This window comes from Mastomys coucha, unplaced genomic scaffold (genome assembly GCF_008632895.1).
Source record: "Mastomys coucha isolate ucsf_1 unplaced genomic scaffold, UCSF_Mcou_1 pScaffold7, whole genome shotgun sequence".
In the NCBI taxonomy this organism is placed as follows: Eukaryota; Metazoa; Chordata; class Mammalia; order Rodentia; family Muridae; genus Mastomys; species Mastomys coucha.
In genome coordinates this window covers 80,081,198-80,103,338 of record NW_022196913.1, presented here as the reverse complement: position 1 = coordinate 80,103,338, position 22,141 = coordinate 80,081,198, and the positions used below count along the sequence as shown (strand labels likewise).

At 37.8% G+C, this 22,141-nt stretch overlaps 1 pseudogene; it reads left to right on the top strand.

Annotated features, from left to right (window-relative positions):
* The window catches only part of LOC116081558, a 33,743-nt pseudogene that overhangs the window by 5,667 nt on the left and 5,935 nt on the right, over nt 1-22,141 (top strand).

Here is a 22,141-nt window from a genome sequence, read left to right as displayed (position 1 = left end):
ATCATTTCATGGATTTTTATAAATGACAACAGCAAGTGGTTTGGACTCCGTCACATTGAATACTTTCCTCATCCCCCTCAGATATTTTTCTAGATTATATAGAGACTATCATAAATAAGTGAAAAGTCCTCTGTCAATATTTTTCTAAGACCTGGATAATCATCTGTCCCCACTGTGATTTGCTTCATAAGAGAAATTACTGGAAACATCACAACAGCAGAAGAGATTATTAAGTATGCTTTTAGTGTTCTTCTGGGGTTTGCACTTTATTGAGTGTGCTATTTTAAAACTCCTAGGGAGTAGAGGTTAATTTTTTTTTCATTAAAGATGAAGGTTTTTTTGTCCAGTAGAAGAAATGATGCTAAAATACATTCATCTATTTTGTAATTAAACAAATCCTCTGACAACATTGCATTTTGTCATTAGATTTTCTCCATGTGGCTTATTTATTTATTTATTTGTTTATTTGATTCATCATATTTGAACCACAGTCAGAACCTCACAAGAACCACCACCACTAAGCCATACTCCCATCCTGAGTTATGTACCTTTGGTACATGTTTATGTGTTTACCTTAGGATTATATGTTCTTGCCTTTTTAAAACCATATTGTTGTTAGATGTTAAACACTGCTCCAATATACATAATCTGTAATGAGTCTATGACTTTGTAAAATATGAACTAATAATTTATATTGAGTAGACATACACCATAAGAATTCTGCTGACCATTGAGGAGGAGGGACAAGTTTTTCATAAAGTTTTATTACTCAAAGGAGGAACTAAGGCAAACAGTAATGAGCTCTGGGTTATTTGCTCTTTCTGAATTAGAATTAGAAGTGGCATGAGCTAGGTAACTGAGGCTGTTGGGGAGTATTTAAGGTTCAGTAATTGAGCAGCGCAAGGAATAAACAATTTTTCAAAAGAGAAATAGGACATAATTGGTAAAAGAGTGGTTGCCACTAATAAGTCACAATATAATATTTTATAACTTCTGATTGTGGTGTTTTGAATATGCTTAGTCCATGAAAAGTAGCAATACCCTATTAGGAGTTGTGACCTTATTGGAGGAGTTGTGGCCTTGTTAGAGGAAGTGTATTGCTGTAGAGGTGGGGTCTTGAGGTCTCATATACATGCTCAAGTCTGGCCAATGTGACACGGTCCCCTCCTGGCTACCTTTAGATCAAGATGTAGAGCTCTTGGCACCTCCAGCTCCAAATCTCTCTGCACCATGCTATGCTTCCCACCATGATGATCACAGATTGAACCTTTTAAACTGTAAGCCGGCCCCAATGAAAGTTTTTTTTGTTTTTGTTTTGTTTTTGTTTTTGTTTTGTTTTGTTTTTTTAATAAAACTTGCCCTGGTCATGATGTCTCTTCACAACAATGAAACCCTAACTAAGACAATGATCTTGGATGAAACTTTTTTTTATTCTCTTTTCATCTTTAAAGTCTGAAACCAGAAGTTGTTTTTTCCTTTTTCAGCTCAACACAATTCTGTCTTACAGTCATTGTTGGATGTCCACTCCTGTACAGTGTAAGGAGAGAGATACAAAGTGAGTGAGCAATCAACAGGATCTATATCTTCAAAAAATTTCTCCTTTCAATTCTCCTTGCCTCCCTGATCATTCCCAAATTGAGATAAGGCCTTAGATACCACACATCGTATTTTAGGTCTTACACTTCAGCCATTTAGATTGTATACCCAGCCACTGGAAAGCAACCCAAGAAAGTGTTTTACTGAGCTTTAAGCTCCATTTGTGTTAAAATAATGTCATTTAACTAAATTGGGCCAATGTATTGTGAGTCTCTCTGTTAGTCTCTGCATAGGTTATGAACTCCTTTTCCAACATATTTCCTACAACATCTTTTAAAATCAGTGTCTTTCCTCTCTTTCCTCAGTATTATCCAACACTCCTTGTTAATGTTTGGTTTCCAAGTAGTTTTTAATCTAACATTTACTGGTATTCTTGTTTATTTCATTTCATTGTTAAATTGCTCCCTTCCTTTTTTATCTTTTTGAGAGGTGTTTTGTAGAAAAAATAGATAATTTCTAATGCAAAACTTATTGTCTTAAACTGGGAGATCTAAAAACATAACAATGTGTGATACTTAGGGTTTCATTGCCGTGAATGACAGTATGACCAAGGTAACTATTAAAAAGGAAAACACTTAATTGAGGCTGGTTTACAGTTTCAGAGGTTCCATCCATTATCATCATGGGAAGCATGACAGTGTCCAGGCAGACATGGTACTAGAAAAGCCAAGAAGGAGGTTTGGATTCCAGTGTTCAGACATGAACAATACATACAGATAGGTAAGAAGATAGATAGATAGATAGATAGATAGATAGATAGATAGATAGGTAGATAGATAGGTACATGCACACACACACACACACACACACACACACACAAACACATACACACACATACATATATGACCTCAAAGCCACAACTCCACAATGACATATTTCTTCTAACAAGGCTACACCTCCTCTAATAAGGTTCTATATCCTAATACTGCCACTCCCATAGACAAGCATATTCAAACCACCACATAATGTGATTCAAAACTTGCCTAATTAATATTTTCTCACCCATCAGCACTATTGTGTGGTGCAATTTTGTATATTTCTGGCTTATGAAATTGCACAAGGGGGCTGGCAAAATGGATCAGCAGGTAAGAGCACTTGACTGCTCTTCTGAAGGTCCTGAGTTCAAATCCCAGCAACCACATGATGGCTTACAACCACTTGTAATGAGATCTGACACCATCTTCTGGCATGTCAGAAGACAACTCCAATGTACTTATGTATAATAATAAATAAACCTTTGGGCCAGAGCAAGCAGGGACTGAGTGAGCAGTGCCAACCAGAGCCAGTGGGCCAACCCGAGTAAGTGGGGCTGACTGGAGTGAGCAAAGGTCCTAAAAATTTAATTCCCAACAACTACATGAAGGCTCACAACCATCTGTTCAGCTACAGTATACCCATATACATAAAATAAATAAATCTTTTAAAAACAATAGCTCAGTAACAAAGTAGTTTTTTTTAAAAAACGAAATTGCACAAGGCAGTTAAAATATTTCACAAACATAAAATAAAAAGCTAGAAATAAGCAAGATAGAGATTAGTAGGTGAATCAAGCCATTACTTTGGTGAGTGCTAATATGTTAGTCAAGACTGATAAATAAACAATAAAGGGAGACAACTCCTTGAAAAGTGATCCAGATAAATTAATTAGCTTATGATAGCTGTAGAGAAAGTCTAATGAAAGTAGACTCCAAGTACTCTTATTTAGCCAGATGCATGGAGACTTGTAGCTTTCTCATTCCCTAGTCACTATCAGTGTAAGGTATAGAAGAAGACACAGTGTGTCTGGGTCTATCTCAAAAAGCGATAGTTAGCATGGAGAAGGACAGACATAGACAAAGCCTGGACCTATCATGGTGTTGGCTCTAACAGGCATAACAACAGGAAGGGAACAGCTCTTATTTTAAGGACACAATGGTGTTTCCCACTGAAAAAACAGTGGGTTAGACCCTCAGGCTATTCAATCTTGGGATAAAAACTGAAAAGACAAACAAGGAATTTCTCTAGCATTACAACTATCAGGGGAAAAGAAACAACAACAACAGCAACAACAAAACAACATAGAGCTCTTTTTAGTACAAAGACAGTGAGGGAGATTAACATGTCCCGAAAATGTCATTAAAGAAATTCAGATTGTACTATTATGTACATCCAACCCATGTAATAATAAGTGTTTTACTTAATCTATATAACACAGATATGGTTATATAAAAATGCATTCTCTTTTTGTTTTAAAACTTATAGACTATTTCATAAAAGAGGTGAAGTTGAGGTTTGTACCTCACTAACTATATACCTGAAGGTGTCAACAGTGTGCATGTCTGAACTGTACATATTTAAAAGCACATTTGTTTTAAAACAAGTGAAACATCTCACAGGAAGAATCCTGAATATTCAGAAGCATCTTGCTTGTTAGTAATCAGGTTCAGCCTCCAGCATGCAGCAGAGGCAGCTGAAACACCTAGAGCAGCTGGGGAAGCTGCTGCGGCTGCATCATCTGCTGAAGGACAGACACTTCACCACGATGATTCACAGAAGGTGAGAATAAGATGAATCACCCTGGCTCTTTGTCCTTATTTTAAAAAGGATAAAACATGATTAAGAAAGAAAAGAGGACAGAATTTGTTTGAAGGGAAACTGAAGACGAAACACCCAATGTTCTATGAGAAAAGAAGCATTTTTAAAAGCTGCAGCTCTGTGGATATGGATGAAAGGTAATCCAAAGCTATTCAGCTTTCATCAAGAGCCAATCAGCCACTTAGCTATGTTTCCCTTCATTGATTCCGTTTCTATCACACATTGTGACCCTGTTATAGATATGACACATAGATGCACCAGGATTCTTTCTGTAAGCTGGAAAACAAACAGAAAGTGAACTGAGCTCCTTTTTCTTATCTAAACTATAATTAATGATGTGAGACCAAGCACACCCTTCTTTTATTCACACTTTTCAAAAATGTGATATCTTTCTTGTCCATGTCAAATAGACACCAAGTCACTGCCCTCCGCACACAATCGCCCCCTAGCTGAGTCAGTGGAGTTATTGCTTAGCATTCACTTGGTGGAGATTTGACCCCCAGCACTGCAGAAACTACTTATGATGCTCACAATCCTAGCACTGGAAGATAGAAGCAGGAGAATTAGGAGTTCAGGATCATCCTCAGCTCTGTAGAGAGTTCAAGGACAGAACAGACTATAGAAGACACAATCTCAAATTTTTCAAAAAGTACTCCATTTTAAGATGTTTTTTCTTTAGTTGATGGGAGATCATGCAACAGGTAAGAACATTTGCTGCACAAGTGTGGAGACCTGACTTTGTACCCTAAGCAACCAATTATTAAATAAATGCTGGCTGGGCTGGAGAGATGGCTCAGTGGGTAAGAGCACTGACTGCTCTTGTGAAGGTCCTGAGTTCAGATCCCAGCAACCACATGGTGGCTCACAACCATCCTTACCAAGATCAGACTCCCTCTTCTGGAGTGTCTGTACTTACATATAATAAATAAATCAAATCTTAAAAAAAAAAAATGCTGTCTGTGGCTATGCACATGCAAACGTAGTGTTGGGGGTAAGGGAGGTAGAAGAAACAGGAGGATCGTAGGTCAGCCTAGCACAAAACTAAACCAAACAAAACCATTGAGCTCCAGGTTCAGTGAGAGACCCTGACTCAAAAGAATAAGGCGGTGGATGACAGACCAGGTTACGTGGGTTTTCTTTGTTTTCTAGCTTCCCTATATACATAGACATTCATTTATGTACACCCAGAGAGGCAACTGAAAAATAATGTAAAGAAGCATACTATAATGAGGGAAATTATTCTTGAGACAAGTGTTTTTTAAATAAACAAGATTTATTTAAAATTAACAACAAAACTGTGTCAGGCATATACAAATATAAAATGAAAGAGGTATCTAGTATTCTATCAAATTCCTTAATGAGGGGGTCAGGAAAGATGATGAAAACTGGTTCAAAGGAGAGCTGGCCATAAGCTAGCATACTTTCTGGGTTTCCTTAAAGCAAACACCCTTCTCTGTGGTTTTACTTTGTTTTGCTTTTTTGCCTTTCCTGGCAGGAAAGACTCAATTCACTTGAGCAGAACCATGAAAAGAATGTTATGTAAATGTATAACAAGGTCATTTGCATTCCATCCTAATTTCATTTTGTTTCCACAGAAGCCAAAGTGAATGCTTGCAAATACAGATGAATCATCTGGAAGCAGAACGTCTGTTGCTCAATGCCTATTTTTTCTCTCTTATGTTTAGGTTTCGAGGTCTGTTCCTGATGTATCTTTCATGATTGATATTTCTAAATTTCATTGATCATCACCTTAGTCCAGCTCATAGGGAAGGACATCACTGAGCATAAGGATTGGGTACCCACAGCTCTGCCTTCCTAGAACTTTTTTCAGTTGAAGTGCACAGCTCTGCTAAATTAGAAAGACCCTTTCGTGTTAACTCTTCTCTACAAAGGTTCTTACTACAGACTTTTAAGCTTCACATTTAAGATGAACCTGCTATTGGGAAAGCAAATAGAAGATGGGCAAGCCATTTCTAATCCCTCTTTACAAGCCAGTGTATAACTGAAGGAAGGGAGCTGTTACACCTACTTATTAGAGATATATAATGAAGCCAGGCCAGCAGGTAAGGGTACAGGACCCTCTGCCAGAACTGCTCAGGTAGTGCTTGTTATTCTTTCCTTTGAAGAAGCAGAGACATTTAAAGAGATGATTATTGTCCCTAAAGTGACAATGTTCTTTCTTTGCCTTTGCATAGCTATATGCCTATGGCACAGCTCAATTCACAGGATCTTAATGGAACTATGGTTCATTATTTATGAACTGTGTCCCTCTAGTCAAATTTCGTATGCATTCTTATAGGTGTTTTCCTTTTCAGGAATTGGGGATCCAAATGGGAATAGTTCTGTTTAGGGTAATTGGAGACTCAGCTGAATACAGCAAACATAATGCACAGAGAATTGGCTAATATTGCCTTTTGTATATTGATAACAGAGTGTGAGAATACATATACTAATAAAGGCAATTGTGCTGGTTTTGCCATACTCGTTTCATATAGTTTGATTTTTTTAATTATAAAAATTTTGCAATTGCCAGCCATAAAAACAGATACAAATAGTGCCCAGCACAAGCTGAAATGTTACCTGCTATTTCTTTTTTGTTATTGCTTTTAAGAGTCCCATGTGCTTGTGTGTGTGTGTGTGTGTGTGTGTGTACATATACATGTGTTCATGTATGTGTGCAAGTGTATGTGCCTATTTTTGTGTGGGGAGGCAGAGAAGGTGTCAGGTGTTCTCTTTATTCTCCCTCCATTCCTTTGAAGAAGGATGTTTTCCTGAACATGGGGTGGGTATACTTTCTCAGCTGTCATCCAACAAGCCCCAGCAATCCTCCTGCCTCTGTCCCCCTAAGATGTGGTCACAGGTGTCTACAGAATGACTGGCTTCTTACATGGGTACTGGGGTCCAAAGTCCAGTCCACACAATTGCACGAGTGTTTTTAATCTCTATCTGCTATTTTCTGGAAAGAAGTTATTTATACACACACTTTTTGTTGCTATTTGTTGTTTGATTGTTTTTGAGTGTAGAAATTATATCCATGGAAATGACAAAGTGTCCAATCATGACAACTATCGGAAGGTAAGACATTTAATGTGAATGCCATTTCAATTCACAATTATACACAAACACACACACACACACACACACACAGAGAGAGAGAGAGAGAGAGAGAGAGAGAGAGAGAGAATGATGGTAGATTTTCCACACTTGATTCATTTATAAGAAAAGTTACACAGAGAATTGAAAACTAATTTAAAGAAACATATTACAGTGAGGGAAATTATTTTTTAGAGACTCATTTAGGTCTTACAGTTAGGAAGGATAACTTTGCATTTGTTTCCAAAACAAATCACAACTTTTCAAAGGGCATCACCTCTCTGTCTTCACTAGCCAAATTTAATCTGTCAGTTAAATGTTTCCAAACAAATCATAAAGGTTCTTTACTGCACAGCAGTGACATCTGCAGTTACCTTGTGAAGGGTTCAACTTTGCATACTATGCTATACCAAGTTAATAAAAGCACTAAGAATGAATATATAATTCACAGTATTAGTTTGCTCACCTCACAAAATACAGTTAACAAAAGAATCGTCATAGAAGAAGCTGACTGAAAATGTTCTGTTATCTAGCTCTCATCCTCTCAATGGAAAGAATTTATCTAAGAAACAAGTAACAGCTTAAGCAAAAATTTAGGGAAAAATAATCTTCCCCAGTGGAAAGCACACCAGTTTATTTAACCAATACTAAATTATCAACCCTGGAAATACTCAGGTTATATTCAGGAATGTGTATGTACATATATATAAGCATGCAACAACAGTTAGTGAAAAAGTAGACCATGAATTTGAAGGAGAGAAAAGAGGAGTAAAGGGGGTAGGATTGTGTAGCTGCTTGTGTTATGTTGATTTTGATACCCAAAACTACTCACATGAGCATCCGAACACAACACGCTCTGGGACCCTGCCTCCAGTTGGTTCTGATTGGTAAATAAAGATGCCAATAGCCAATGGTTAAGCAAGGTAGAGAGAGGCAGGACTTTTAGGATTCCTGGAAAAGGGACAGAAAGGAAGGAAAGAGAAGGAAGAAGACCCATTATGCCAGGAGTAGGAGAGGTACCCTACCTGAGAAGGTGGGGGCAAGAGAACATAGACACCATGTAGGAGACAGGGGAGAGTGGCCCAGGAGGGCTACCCAACTGGTTCCAGAGCAGCCAAGATGGAATATAGGATTTAGTAAATAATAACTAGAGAATATCAGAGGGAGGCAGATTAGTGGTGGTTGTTTGGAAGTAGCCCAACCATTGAGCTGTTTTAGGCATATCAAAATATAAAGGCTGTATGTGTGTGTCTTTCATTTGGGAACCCAGAACATTGGAGTGGGTATCGAGAAACACAAAACCACCAGGATTTATTAAAATATATACTTCTACAGGGTTGGAGTTGGAGTTAGGAAATGGAAGTGAGGAATGATGTAACTATGCCACAATCTCAAAAGCAAATGATTTTTTTTTTAAAAAAAAAAAAGTGTATTTAGGAAAGCAATGAATCCCCTCCCAGTAGTGGTGGAAATGGCTCCTGAAGGAGCTCAGTGTGTTCTGCACTGTGAATTTTAAACAAGGTTTTAGGAATGTGTATGAGATGTGTAGCATTTTCATATGATAAGATGAATCATGTTTTTTTCTCCCAAATCAGGTAGATAGATTTTCCCTTTAGACTATTTTCCCATATCTATTAGAAAAAAAAGCCTTGTGTGTGTAATGGCAGCAGGGGGTTGGTAATGTGTGCACACATGTGTGCTGGGCAGGGATATTCAATACACTATTCAAATGATATTTCAGTGACATTAAGTTACTTCCTCAGTGATCATGTATCGATCAGAAAAGTTACTCAACATGTCAATTTTCAATATAATTGGAACGAATTTATTGTATCTTCAGGGACAATCAAAAACATTATAACAATAACTTTATTGTATCTTCAGGGACAGTTAAGAACTATAACAATTAAACTCTATAACAATTGTCATGCCTTTTGTGGCTTGGGAATGTAACAGAATAGAAATGAGTAAATAGGAATGAATGCAGTTGAAAAATCTGGAAAGGAGAAGCTGCCAATTGCTGCTCCTATAAACATTCCATATTTTACTATTAAATACAAATTTCTTAGCTATGGATAAAACACAAGCTCAAAGGAGCAAACATATGGAGGATTTGTTTTAGGCTTGGTCTTACAGTGTTTCAAAATTTGCCTTTTTGTGCCATCTTTAAAAATGAATATGCATATAATAATCTCTCTATCTAGCTTACTAAAGCAAGTAAGTTTGTGTAAATACATTTAAATGTGAATATTTATCTTTGACAAGTCTCAGGGTGTTTGTGTGTGTGCACAGTTTTGTTTTGTTAATTCCTAGGCCAGCCTGTAATGCATGATCCTCCAGTGTTAAAAGGATCCGCCGTAATATTTGGATTTGAGATCAGATTTGATGGATGCATTTCATCTTAGTAAAGCATAGCTAAGACAAAATTGGCCTGGAAATACGCTGGGTTCCTTTGCGTATTTATTTTCTTAGGACTATTTCAATTTGTGGGAAATGGCAGAGGTTGCAGACACACAGTTCCCACAGTCACTGAAGGAAAACTCCTAGCACACAGTATTCTAGGGGCTCACAGATTTGGAAAGTGGAGGGCCTGCTGCAGATGCTTGATTTGCTCTCCTCTGCAGCTCCAAGTTCCTGTTTACAGTGGACATCTCTGTGTGCTAAAGATAATTTCATTGATCATACCTATTTCCACGAAAACATCTTTATGGGCTCCAGTGGGACTGTAGGGTACATGCTCTTATGGAGAAGGTTTAGGTCTGAGTGTACTGGAGCAAGTAGGTGAGGTAAGACTGAGCAGGCAGTGAGGAACCACAGCGGTGAGAACAGATTGTGATTTCCTTAGATGCCTTGTTGAGAGAATGCATTCGACCTTCTTCATACTCTTCTTTCATCTTACATTATAACACACATTGTTACTAATGATTATAGTTTATGGGATGGGCAACTATTTACCCTGCATTATAGTTGATGACAACTTGACCTTGGCATTATGGATTCTCCTTATTGTTTTAAATCTTTTTATCACACCCTCATTTTCTTTTTGTTTCAAAGCCAAGACCATTGTCTCCTGGTAATGACTAAATCCTATTTATTTAGCTGCTAACATAGTTTAATTATTGACATTCTAAGACATGCTTCATCATGTGAGTTTCACTGTCACTACTCCAGGAAGCTCCATATGTCTGTTTGATGTCTCATGAGGCAGTTTTTCACATGATGATGACACTTCTTTCCAACTGACTTTCTTGCTGGATTGCACCACACACTGGAATTTCTTCATGTAATATCTGATCATTGAAAAGGAAGAGACAATCACAGCATGCTTAGAATGCCACCCGGACGCAGACGCTTCGGGCCACAGCCTAATCAATCAACTTTATTAAGTTATGCTATATTATTTTTATTTTCAATTAGGATGTTGAAGTAGGGACTCCTTAAGTAACTTCTTCTCTTTTAAATAAATTAGGTATAATATAAGTCATTAGTGAGCTATAATTACTGTGTCGCCCACAAAAAGAAAATAATTTATGTATGTGGACAAAACTTTTGATTTGGAAACTTGTTCTTGATCTCCTTGGATCATTTTTACGCTTCTTTTCTGTTTGCTTGTTTGTTGTGGGTCTCAGTTTCTTGTGCCTTTTCTTGGACTCTTTTCCTTTGGTATGGTTTGTCCAATTCTGGTGTGTTCGTTTTTGTTTTAACTTGTTATATTTTATTTTATTATTATCCCTTAGAAGCCAGTTTCTTTTCTAATGAGAGACAGAAAGGGGTTGAACCTGAATGGGAGGGGAGGTGGGGAGAAATGTGAGGAGGAGAGGGAGGGAGAACTATGGTTTATGTGAGGGGAAAATCTATTGTTTTCACTAAAAGAACAAAGAGAAAAGAGAAAAAAAGAGAAGTCCTGTAGCTTGATTCTGCTTTTCCTTCTGTCACCTTGATGTTCAGATGAGCCTGGTCTCTGTTCTCTTACCTACAAAGGAGAGGAAGCAGAGCTAACAGCTTTTGATTTGGGGCGGGGGTTGTTTGTCTTTTCCTGGGTGCTGAAATAGTAGCCAGATTATAAGATGGCCTGCACTCACAAAGACCACTGTGGCATAAGGTCTCTATACAGTTTACTTCCTCCTCTTTAACACCACACTCCTCTATGCTTCATCCATGGGATAGTCATCGACATTTTTAGCCTGCCTGGTTGGAAATAGCTTGGGCTGCCTATTTTTCATTCTCTCCATAAGTTGATATTCAGTTTTTAAGAGCATTTTATGATACTTTTGAAAAACATTTTTAGCAGCATCACATTGTCAAGTTACTTTACAACTTAACAGTTATTTTTCTTGAGTCCTGATGTATGTTAAAAGAAGTCATTTTAGAGAATCTTTCCATTTCAAAGAGTGTTATTGGTGTGACTCTGAAATTAAAGCTAATGCTACTTTATCGAAGAGTAGCCATTTTAGAAGCCCTACAGAGTTGTGACAGGTAATAAAATATCTTTATTCTTTCTTGCCATCTGAATTGTAAATGATAAACTAAAATGGTAAGGATAATGACTTCTAAAAATAGCAGTGCTTGATGTTACTGCACCTGCACATGGTTAAATTAGACCTACATTCTGTTCACAGTTAATAGCCACCTGTTTGTGGTAACATCTAGTCTCTCACATTGCATGTGGTAAGTGCATCGTAATAATTGCAGATTAACCTGTTGATTTCCATATCCTGAGTGAATGGACAGTTTGGCTGAAGTTTCAGGCTTGTGCTGAAACCTAAATGATGTTCCTACTTCCTTGATTTTATGTTTGTGTAAGTCATTTTCAGCTCTGGTAAAACCTTAAGAGTATATGAAAACAACAGTGGAGAGACATCTCTCAAGAACCGATCCCGGAGATGTGGAGAGATTCTCTGACCATTCTTTCTTGTCTCTGTATCAACTTCCTTCTGTGATGAACAGTGGCGTGGAAGCATAAGCCAAATGAAACCTTTCCTCCCCAAGTTGTTTTGGTCATAATGTTTCTTCACAGCATAGTAACCCTAACTAAGACACATGTAAAAAGTTTATGCTGAAATTCTAATAATAACAAGAATATATTAGAAAGACCACTTTGGAAAAATGTATTGCCCATTTGGATTGAAGAGCCAACATATTTACTTTTATTAAACAAAACTACCTATGAGAGGCTCCAGTCAAGGACTAGACTCTAATGTAGTAGGAAGGAATGCTAATTTTAATAGAGAATTTATCTAACTTATTTCAGCTAGAAAAGTGTAATTTGCACACATCAGCTCTATATGAGAAAAGTACAAGGTATATTTATATGTATTGAGTGTGTTATCTGGAACTATATATGTGTGTAGTATGTATGTATGTGTATCACATGAGTACCTAGTGCCCATAGAGGACAAAATAGAGTCCGATCCCATGGAACTGAAGTTGTGCACAATGTCAATGCTGGGTATCAACATTGTTGATCCTTGGAAGATCAACAAATACTCTAAATTCCTCAGTCATATTTCTAGCCTCACACCACTTCACTCATGTATTCAACTTCATGTTCTTGTTCATTGACTGATGTGACAGAAACATCTGTCTTGAGCCTGAGAGTTGAAGCATTCTATAATAGACATGGTTTTTACCAGATCATGAAGATGTTACTTCTTTATGTTTACATTTATTTATTCAATAAAATAATGCTATTCAGGTGACCAGTTTGAAACTAAGGTTACTGAAAACAATACTGACCCATCAGGAAAGACCAGAAAAATGTCTTCACCTTGAATGAATTAGTTATACACCTTGTTAGTTGGGTGTAAGTGGCTTTTTTCCCCACAAATGACTATATAGATTTTCTCCATCATTCATCAAAAAATAAGACACTACCTGTGAATTTATAATGCAATTTGAAATTTGGACTTTCTTTAGAAAGTAAAAGGTTTTTTTTTTTTAACTAGGTATTGCTTAAAATTTAAAAATTGACCAGCACTTATAATATCATTTATGTCTTGACCTGAGTTACAGGAAATGACAGCTTTATAGATTTGATTTTTGAAGACTTTGAAACTTTCAAGAATTAATAATACATTGACTTTCAGGGACAGAGGTTTATTCCTGTGGGAGTCATTTGTGTCTAAAGGATTTTTATTTCAGACTCAAAAGATCCCCCAAAGACTTCAAAGACCTGCACTACTCTGCAAAGTTCAGAATGCTCTCTACTAACCAGTGTGAAAGCAAGGAATGACTGGGGATTGTGACTTTTTCTGTCCCTATTTTTAATGCTTAGACTACAACACAGGTGAATTCCATGCCTTGCTCACTTTAGCTAAGACATCACAAATGTGTATTGTGTGTGTATGTGTGTACATATACATGCACATGTTATATTTCTGTCACTGAGTGCCAATATTTACACATTGTGCTGGCTGTTTTGTGTCAGTTTGTCACACGCTAGAAAGGAGGGAGCCTCAATTGAGAAAATGCCTCCATAGGATCAGCCTATAAAAAAGCATGTAGTGCATTATCTTAATAGGAGGTCGATGGGGAGGAGCCCAACCCACTGTGAGTGGGAATACCCCTGGACTGGTGACTCTGGGTGCCTTAAGAAAACAGACTGGGCAAGCCATAAGGGTAAAGGCAGTAAGCAGTGGTCCTTCATGACCTCTATATTACATCCTGCTTCTGTGTTCCTGCCCTGCCCTAAATTCCACCAGTAATGAATGGTGATGTGGAAGCATAAGCCAAATAGCTGCTTTCCTCCCCAAGTTGCCTTGGTCATAGTGTTTCATCACAGCATAGTAACCCTAACTAGGATACCTGTCAAAAGTTTATGCAGAAATTCTAATAATAACAAGAATACATCAAAACGACCATTTTGGAAAAAAATATATGGGCCATTTGAATTTCTTATTCAACAGGTATACTTTTCTTCTGTAGAATAACCTTTGAGAAGGCCTAGTGAGTGACTAGACTCTACTGTTGTAGGAAGGAATGTCAGTCTTATAAACACTTTATCTAATTTATTTCAGCCAGGAAAGTATAATTTGCACATATCAGCCCTATTTTATTCTTTTCTTTTTTATATTTATTACACACACACACACACACACACACACACACACATATAAAAGTGTTTTGCCTGAAAGCATGATGTGTATCACATGAATACCTGGTGCCCATAGATGACAAACCAGAGAGTCAGATCTTATGGAACTGAATTAACAGATGGTTGTGAGCCACCATGTCAGTGTTGGGTATCAACCTGGTGTCCTCGGAAGATCAACAAATACTCTAAATTGCTCAGCCATATCTCTAGTCTCACACTTTCTCACTCTTGTGTTCAACCTCATTTTCTTGCTCATTGATAGATCTGTCAGAAACAGATTGAAACAACTGCCTTGAGCCTGAGAGTTGAAGCATTCTGTAATCGACAAGGCTTTACCAGATCATGTAAATATTATTTCTTTCATATTATTTCTTCACTCAGTATTTCATTTTAAGGAATGCATGGTCCCTCTTCTTTGTTCTCTCTGTAACTTTGGGTTTCTCTCTGTTGTCTTAAAAGATTGTTATCAATTAGATATTTAAAAGTTTTTACCCTTGTAGAACTAAAGCTAGAAGATCATGAGTTTGAAGCTAGTTTGGGCAACATCATAATGAGATGCTGTGCAAAAAAATAAAAAGCCACTGTCATTTTGTGAAGACAGTAAGTGTAAATACCAAGACAGTTAAAATAATCTCTTAAAATATGAAAAATGAAATCATTTAAATATTTTAATATTAAAATATTTCATATATTATCATCGACTTCCCTAATTGAAATTGATTATTTATATTATGTCCAAACAGAGTGAGGCTATGAACCCTACTAGTTTTTTTTGTTTGTTTGTTTGTTTTTCAAGACAGGGTTTCTTTGTGTAGCCTTGGCTGTCCTGGAACTCCCTCTGTAGACCAGGCTGGCTTCAAACTAAGAAATCCACCTGCCTCTGCCTCCCAAGTGCTGGGATTAAAGGCGTGCACCACCACTGCCTGGCAACCAGTTCTTTATAACATCATTAGAACTATAAGTAGAATAATGAAAAAGTCACAGACGAAGAGGACAGTGTATTCTTTATGATTGACTCTTTTAGCATCATTTGATGTTTAACTTTGAAATACAGTTAACACAAAGAGTAAAATTTCCAAGCCATACAATATGAAAGAAAACTGATTACTGTGGAAGTACAGGATGTGTATATGTTCACTGTGTCTACCTTTAAAAATAAGATTTATGAAGAAATAGATTAGAGAAACTGGAATCTTGTTATTGTTGACATCGTTTGGTTATCCCTGAGAAGAAAGAGATAGGAGCTGAAAGATTTTAGAATACAATATTCTAGAATGTTGATTCCTTAATCATTTCACCCTGGTCAGAAAAGTTCAGGTTGAGAAACCAAAAGATAACAAAGGCTGTCGAGGATCTGGGAAAAGCAGAACTCTCAGGCATTGTTGTTGGGAAGACAAACTGGAGCCACTGTTTAGAAACCAGCATAGTGGCTATGCAGAAAACTAAACCAGATCTACTATATGACCCAAATATACTACTTTTGGCCATACACCTAAAGGACTTTCCTTCTTCCTTCTGAGGTATGTGCATAGCTGCTTGATTCACAATAGCTAGGACACAGGCTAGTTGTCCATCAAATGGCGAATGAAATAATGAGAAATTAGAATTTCCTTTGATAAGGGAAAGGGCAGATAAAATGTTTCCTACCAGAATAAATAGATAGCTCTTGTATATAAGAAACTGTAGGGTTGTGGGTCCTGTGTCCACTCAGACACAGAGCATGGCAGTTGGGGAGGCAGGAAGCGGGGAGTTTGACTGCACATACCCTCGGGTGTTGGGCCATAGGAAAGGGCAGAGATGCACGGCTCCAGGGGTAGGAAATCACAGTTTGAGATGTGGGAATAGAGCTGATTGGGGGGCGGGGGCGTCCGAAGGCTGTGAAGGCCAAGAGAGCCACACTACTGGGACCCCTTGAAGGAAGCTCATCGAAGGACAATAGATGCAATTGCAAGAGGATTTTTTGTTTGTTTGTTTGTTTGTTTGTTTTGGTTTTTCAAGACAGGGTTTTTCTCTATAGCCCTGGCTCTGTCCTGAAGTCACTCTGTAGACCAGGCTGGCCTTGAACTCAGAAATCCACCTGCCTCTACCTCCCAAGTGCTGGGATTAAAGGCATGCCCCACCACTGCCCGGCTGCAAGAGGATTTTATTGTTCCAAAGAGTTGGAGCCGATCACTCACACCTGAGAAGAAGCCGTCCCAAGCACTTCAACAACAACTGGGAAGCATACTATTGGTGGGATAGTTCAACCTTTAAACTGGTTGGTATTGGTGGGCTGTTGGGGACCTATCTGCTGCCAGGCAGACCACCTAACCATTAACACGTGGTTTTTCTTGGAACCTTGTGGCCTCACCCTTCTGGGAAGGGAGGGGCCCTCGGGTGAGGGAGGAAGTCAGTGAGAAATTTTCTATTGTGATGGACTATACAGGCCTGCTACGAGTCCAGTGTCATGGGGTTCTCAGACTCTTGGACATCCAGGTATTGCTGGGAGTCTCAGAAGAGCTGAGAATGGAGTGGGGGCCCAAAGTTAGTGTCTAGAGGGAAGCTCTAGCTGGTCTCATGGGGATAGTCCTTGACTTGACAGGCAGCAGCAGGGTTGGTGATGGTTGTGGTGTAGGAGATTAGAGAGCGGCTATGTAGGCAAAGGTCTTCTCCATGGCTCCCTACAGCAGATCCTGATGAAAAAAAAAGGCAGTTTATGGTTCTAAGGTTTTTAATGTCATGGCGGAAAGTGGATTATGAAACCATGCCCCACTTCTCAAGGTAGACCTGAGATTAAATACCTTTTGCAGGGAGGAATGTCTGGGAAGAAAAGCTTATTGGCTGTGTCCTCCGGGCCTCTAGGTACCTCATTAGCATGGAGACAACGGGTCTTGAGCCTACTTGACATGTGGTCATGTCTCTTTTATGTGAGAAGCATGGCAAGTGTGTTTCAAGTCAGGAGTCTGGCAGAGTGCCGGGAGTCACCTAAGCCACAAATATGTGCCCACTGAGTCTCCAGGCCTGGAGACTTATAGAGCTTTGGTAAGCTCTACTTACCAAACTTCATGGCATGGATTTACATCCCACAAGAAACTTATAATAAGCTTAAAATAAAACCATTTGCCATTAAATTTTCCCAAGTCCTACTGTAGCAAAACCATCTGAAACACATTAGTCATGTTGCTAACACAACAATCCCATATTGCTGAGCTGGCTAGTGCGGAATCTTAAGAGGTCTTTAGGCTCTGATACTATAGAATTCACATCAATTCAGACCAGACAGGAAGGAAGAAAAAGAAACATGGAAAAACTTTACATTGGGCAGAATATAGATGGGAATTAATAGTTCCACTGAAATTCTGTTGGTTTCATCTTAACTACAAAGGATTCTGGGAGCTTCTATCCCAACGAGCATGTTAGCCATAACCTTGCCATAGAATATAAAGGCTGGTCAATCAAGGAGCCTACCTTGATCTTTCAGTCTTTCACAACACTGCACTAAGTACTTTTTGTGCATCCTCATTAATTCATTTGGGAACCTTGCTAAAATTTCACAAAACTAATGATTTTTTTTACCATCATTTTATGTGTCAAGACTTGAGTGTTTTGCAGGTCTTATTCATATTTTTAAGGTGTTACAGTATTTACAGATAAATCATTAACACTTAACTGCCTGTGTGTTTTGTAAAAGCTTTCATTATTCTAACTTACCCTTGAAAATAAGTTGATCTGGCAGAACTGGCCAGTGCTTGTTCAGAGCCCAGCACCAGCTTCCATGTACATTCCAAGTTGGCAGAGGAGCACGTGGTGAGCCTTTCAGTGCCTCGGTTTTCTGAATCCACAGCCCCTGCATTTGTCCTCTTGACAGAGAATTAATGCAAAAGCTTGATTGCCAAAACACAAGAGAGTATCAATTGTAAACATATCTGGAGAAAGAAAAGTAACTTCGTTTAGTTTGAGTTTCTGTGCCAGCTGCTTCAAATGTGAAATTCAGAACTTCTGGAGAGAAAACACAAGAGGAGTAGAGCATCCAGCTCAAAAAGCAATATAAAGATAAACATACTTAACTTTAGAAAAGAGGAAAGAAGGATCCAGAAGGGAGGAATGAGAGGATGTTGAGGGATAGGTAGAAACTTAAAGATAGAAGTAAAGGAGAAAACCATTTTTGAAAACTAGATAAAGATATGAATTAACAGCAATCAACATTTTGGAGAACATAGTAAGTAGAAATCTTTATTACTATCGTATTCAGGGACACTGATTTGGCAATTATAATAGAAAATATTATAATAATAGTAGTATAATTAATAATATTAAAATACACAAAGGTAACTAAGGTCTGTAGAAATTTCTGTCACTTTTGCCCTAAGGGCTTTATGTAGATTCTCTCAGTCGGTCCTTAGAGAACCATGGCTTAATACCTACAATAAAGTGAGTGTTGATTCCTGACATCATTAAGTAGCCATTGAAGTGCAGAATGGCCAATGAGTAGCTGGCTGATCCACTTTAACCACTGGCTGATATGGAAAATATGTCCTGATGAATTAAATATTCACCAATTTAAAAGGAGATGTTACTCTTTCTTTTCTAGTTCCAGGCACTTTGGGAGCCATGGCTTACACTGAAGACATGGCAAAGTCCAAGAACCCCACCACACACAACCAATCCTGCAAATGGCACAGAAATGATATCAAGAAACCAGTCACAAATCACTTAAGGGTTTGACCCCATGTTCTGAAGAAAATGTGTTTTGACAAGAAGCACAAGAAAGGCCTTAAGACGATGCAGGCAAACAACGTAAAGGCAATGAGTGAATTTGCAGAGGCCATCAAGGCCCTTGTGAAGCCTAAGTCAGTTAAACCCAAGATGGCGAGGGGCCCAGCTGCAAACAAGCTTGGTATTCAAAGCCATATGGCCACGGTTCCTGGGCTCTGCCAGCCAAAACCCAAGGTTTAAACCAAGACAAAGGGTATAATTCCAGTGTAGGTCCAGGCTTATGCTCTGTCTCCCAAAGGGGCTCAGGCCTCTTTGAAGAGCCCTAGAAAACGCTTATGTATGCCCATATGAAGACAGATGGATGGCTACGGCACAACTGCCTACACACTATTTGCAGATAATCAGAGCCCTATGCTGTCTTTACAAATAAACTTAAGGCAAGATCTATTGAGAGAGAGACAGACAGAAACAGAGACAGAGACATAGACAGAGAAGTTTGAAATGTAGAAAATAAACCACTTAACACTATGGACAAAGACTGTTCTAAGCCTGTTTTCCCATCAAACCAGGATTGATACTTCTCTACCTTTCCTTCAACAAGTGGTTTCCCTGCACATTTTACTTCTAGAAGCCAGTAGCTACAGTCTAAGGAATAGTAGCATTTGCATGGTTAGTATTGTCTTTCTACTTATTGCTGAGAAAGATAAAAGAGCTCAAAATTTTAGTAGGAATTCATCTTTTGTTCTCTAAGAAAAAAATATAGAATTGGCATTTTTTGACCCCCAAAGACAGTATTTAAATTAGAAGTTTTTCCCAATAACTATTTTTCCTGGGTATCTATTGTGTTTATTGATATTTCACAGGCAATTTCATAAGTAATATATAGGTGAATATCAAACCAGAATATACTATTCCTTTTTTTAATTTTTAATTTTTTTAATTCTGACATACATTACATCCAGATTCTCACCCCTGTGGTCTTTCTGAGGAATGTAGGGTTGCTTCTCATTTGTCATTGCTATAGTCCTCCTGTATCTAGCATGGTGTGAATGGGTGTGGGGAGACCCTCATTGCCTGTAGTCTGGTTTGATTGCTTCATAGAATACAACCTACTCTAGTGGGTAATTTCCCAGTAGATCAATATGAAGATGAACTTTCACAGAATAATGTTGTTTAAATGTATTCATGACTTTAAAGAATCTCTGATTTGCTTTAAATAGTTTTAGGAAATTATGGTAATTGGTAAGAAAGATTCAGGAGATGCTTTAGGTTGTTTTGACAGAAAGATGCAACAAAGAGACAAATGTGTCCCATCTTTGTAGAGTAGAGTACTGAGTGCTGTATAGGCTACAAAGGAATCACACTTAGCTTTTATGCATTACAGGCACATAGTGTACTTGTGGAAATGAAAATAGCTTTGAGACAGATTAATGATCAAAGAAAACATTCACTGGACTTTGGGTCTGAATCTTTGCTTGATCTTGTGATCTAAGGGTGTTGTTACAGGTTTCAGTGTACACCATGAAAAGGCAGGGTTAGGAACAAAGAATAAATGATCCTATTATGAGTATAAGAATATAGAATAGATGATTAGCCAATTTAGTGAAATAAGACTTCAAGAGTAAAATGTAAGATAAATGAGTTGTTTCTTGGTAAATATAAATTGTGTCAGCTTGCATAGGGGAAAACTAGCTGTAATAGACTTGTCTTGCTTAAACTTATTATTTTTGGAGAATATGTAACTTGTGGTTATAAGGTGATTTTTTTTCTTACATTGATAATTTTTGTCTTGGATAATAATAAAAGAAATAAGAGCTAAAAGAAAGTTATTGGAGCCTTGCTTCATCCACCGCGCGCGCGCGCGCGCGCGCGCGCGCGCGCATGTGTGTGTGTGTGTGTGTGTGTGTGTGTGTGTGTGTGTGTGTCCCAGAGAATTAAGTTTTTCTCCCTCTGAAAAGAAAAAAAAAACCCTGGAGAGTGATTAGTTGCCAACTCCACACATCTCCCTCAGAACCTGACCTGTTGAAGCCAGCTCTCTTCAAAAGATGAACTGAGAAATCACATAAAATAGAAGCCTACTAAACTATCTTTTCTCTTGTCCTGATATTCACTACTTGTATAATAATTTCATGACAGATACCCTGATATAAGTAATAACTAAAAAATGGAGGAATTTCAGTTTACAGAATACTCTGAATTCTTTTCCCCAATTATTTTTATTCGGTTGGTTTTTTTTAGGTTTTGTTTTCTTAATTCAAATTATAGCCATTTGGTTTGATCATTTCTCCATCAATAGCATGCATTCATCACAGGTTTGCTGACATACTTTGAAAATATTGCTGTAATGATCATGACACTCTAATACAAAATTCACTTGGGATGACAGAATAAGCATGTCTTACTTAGAATTGCTGCTCAATCAGGCCTATCAGTGGACTCTTAAGACTAGACATTGTTTAATACACTTTTAATAAAAGTTAATGTATTAAAAAATCAACATCACATGTGCATATTCCAGTGTTTAATACATTTTAAGTATATTAAACAATGTACAGAGTTAAAGCATTCTGAGTGTGACAGATCACGATTTTTCAAGCTTCCTTCTTACTTTAGCATCTTTAGGGCAAGAATGAAACAAACATGGATATTCAACCAAAGAATGCACTCCATACCAGGGAAGTGAGTCCATGTTTGGTGTGCAAGAGAAACAGAACTTTAATGAAATAGATGATAGCATAGCACACTCGGAGTGATTGATTAAAAAGAGAAAATTTTCCAAAGATCTTATTCCCCAGATAACAGGATATAGATTACCTTAGATTAAGCTATCTTAAAGGAAGAATTTAATAATGGTGATTCTTCAGTAGGCAATAAGATGACAAGTGAACAGGCTGGAAGAGTAGGGGATATAGCATGAAACAGATGAGAGGAAAAGGCATTTTTGATCTTAAATGTACACTAGAAGTGTAAAAGAAAAGCAACAATGTAAAAGTTCCTGATTGAGTGACAGATTTGAGATATATCATTCAGAGATTGCAATTAGAATGATGATCATTCAACCTGAAAAATAATAAATAAAGGGAACCCATC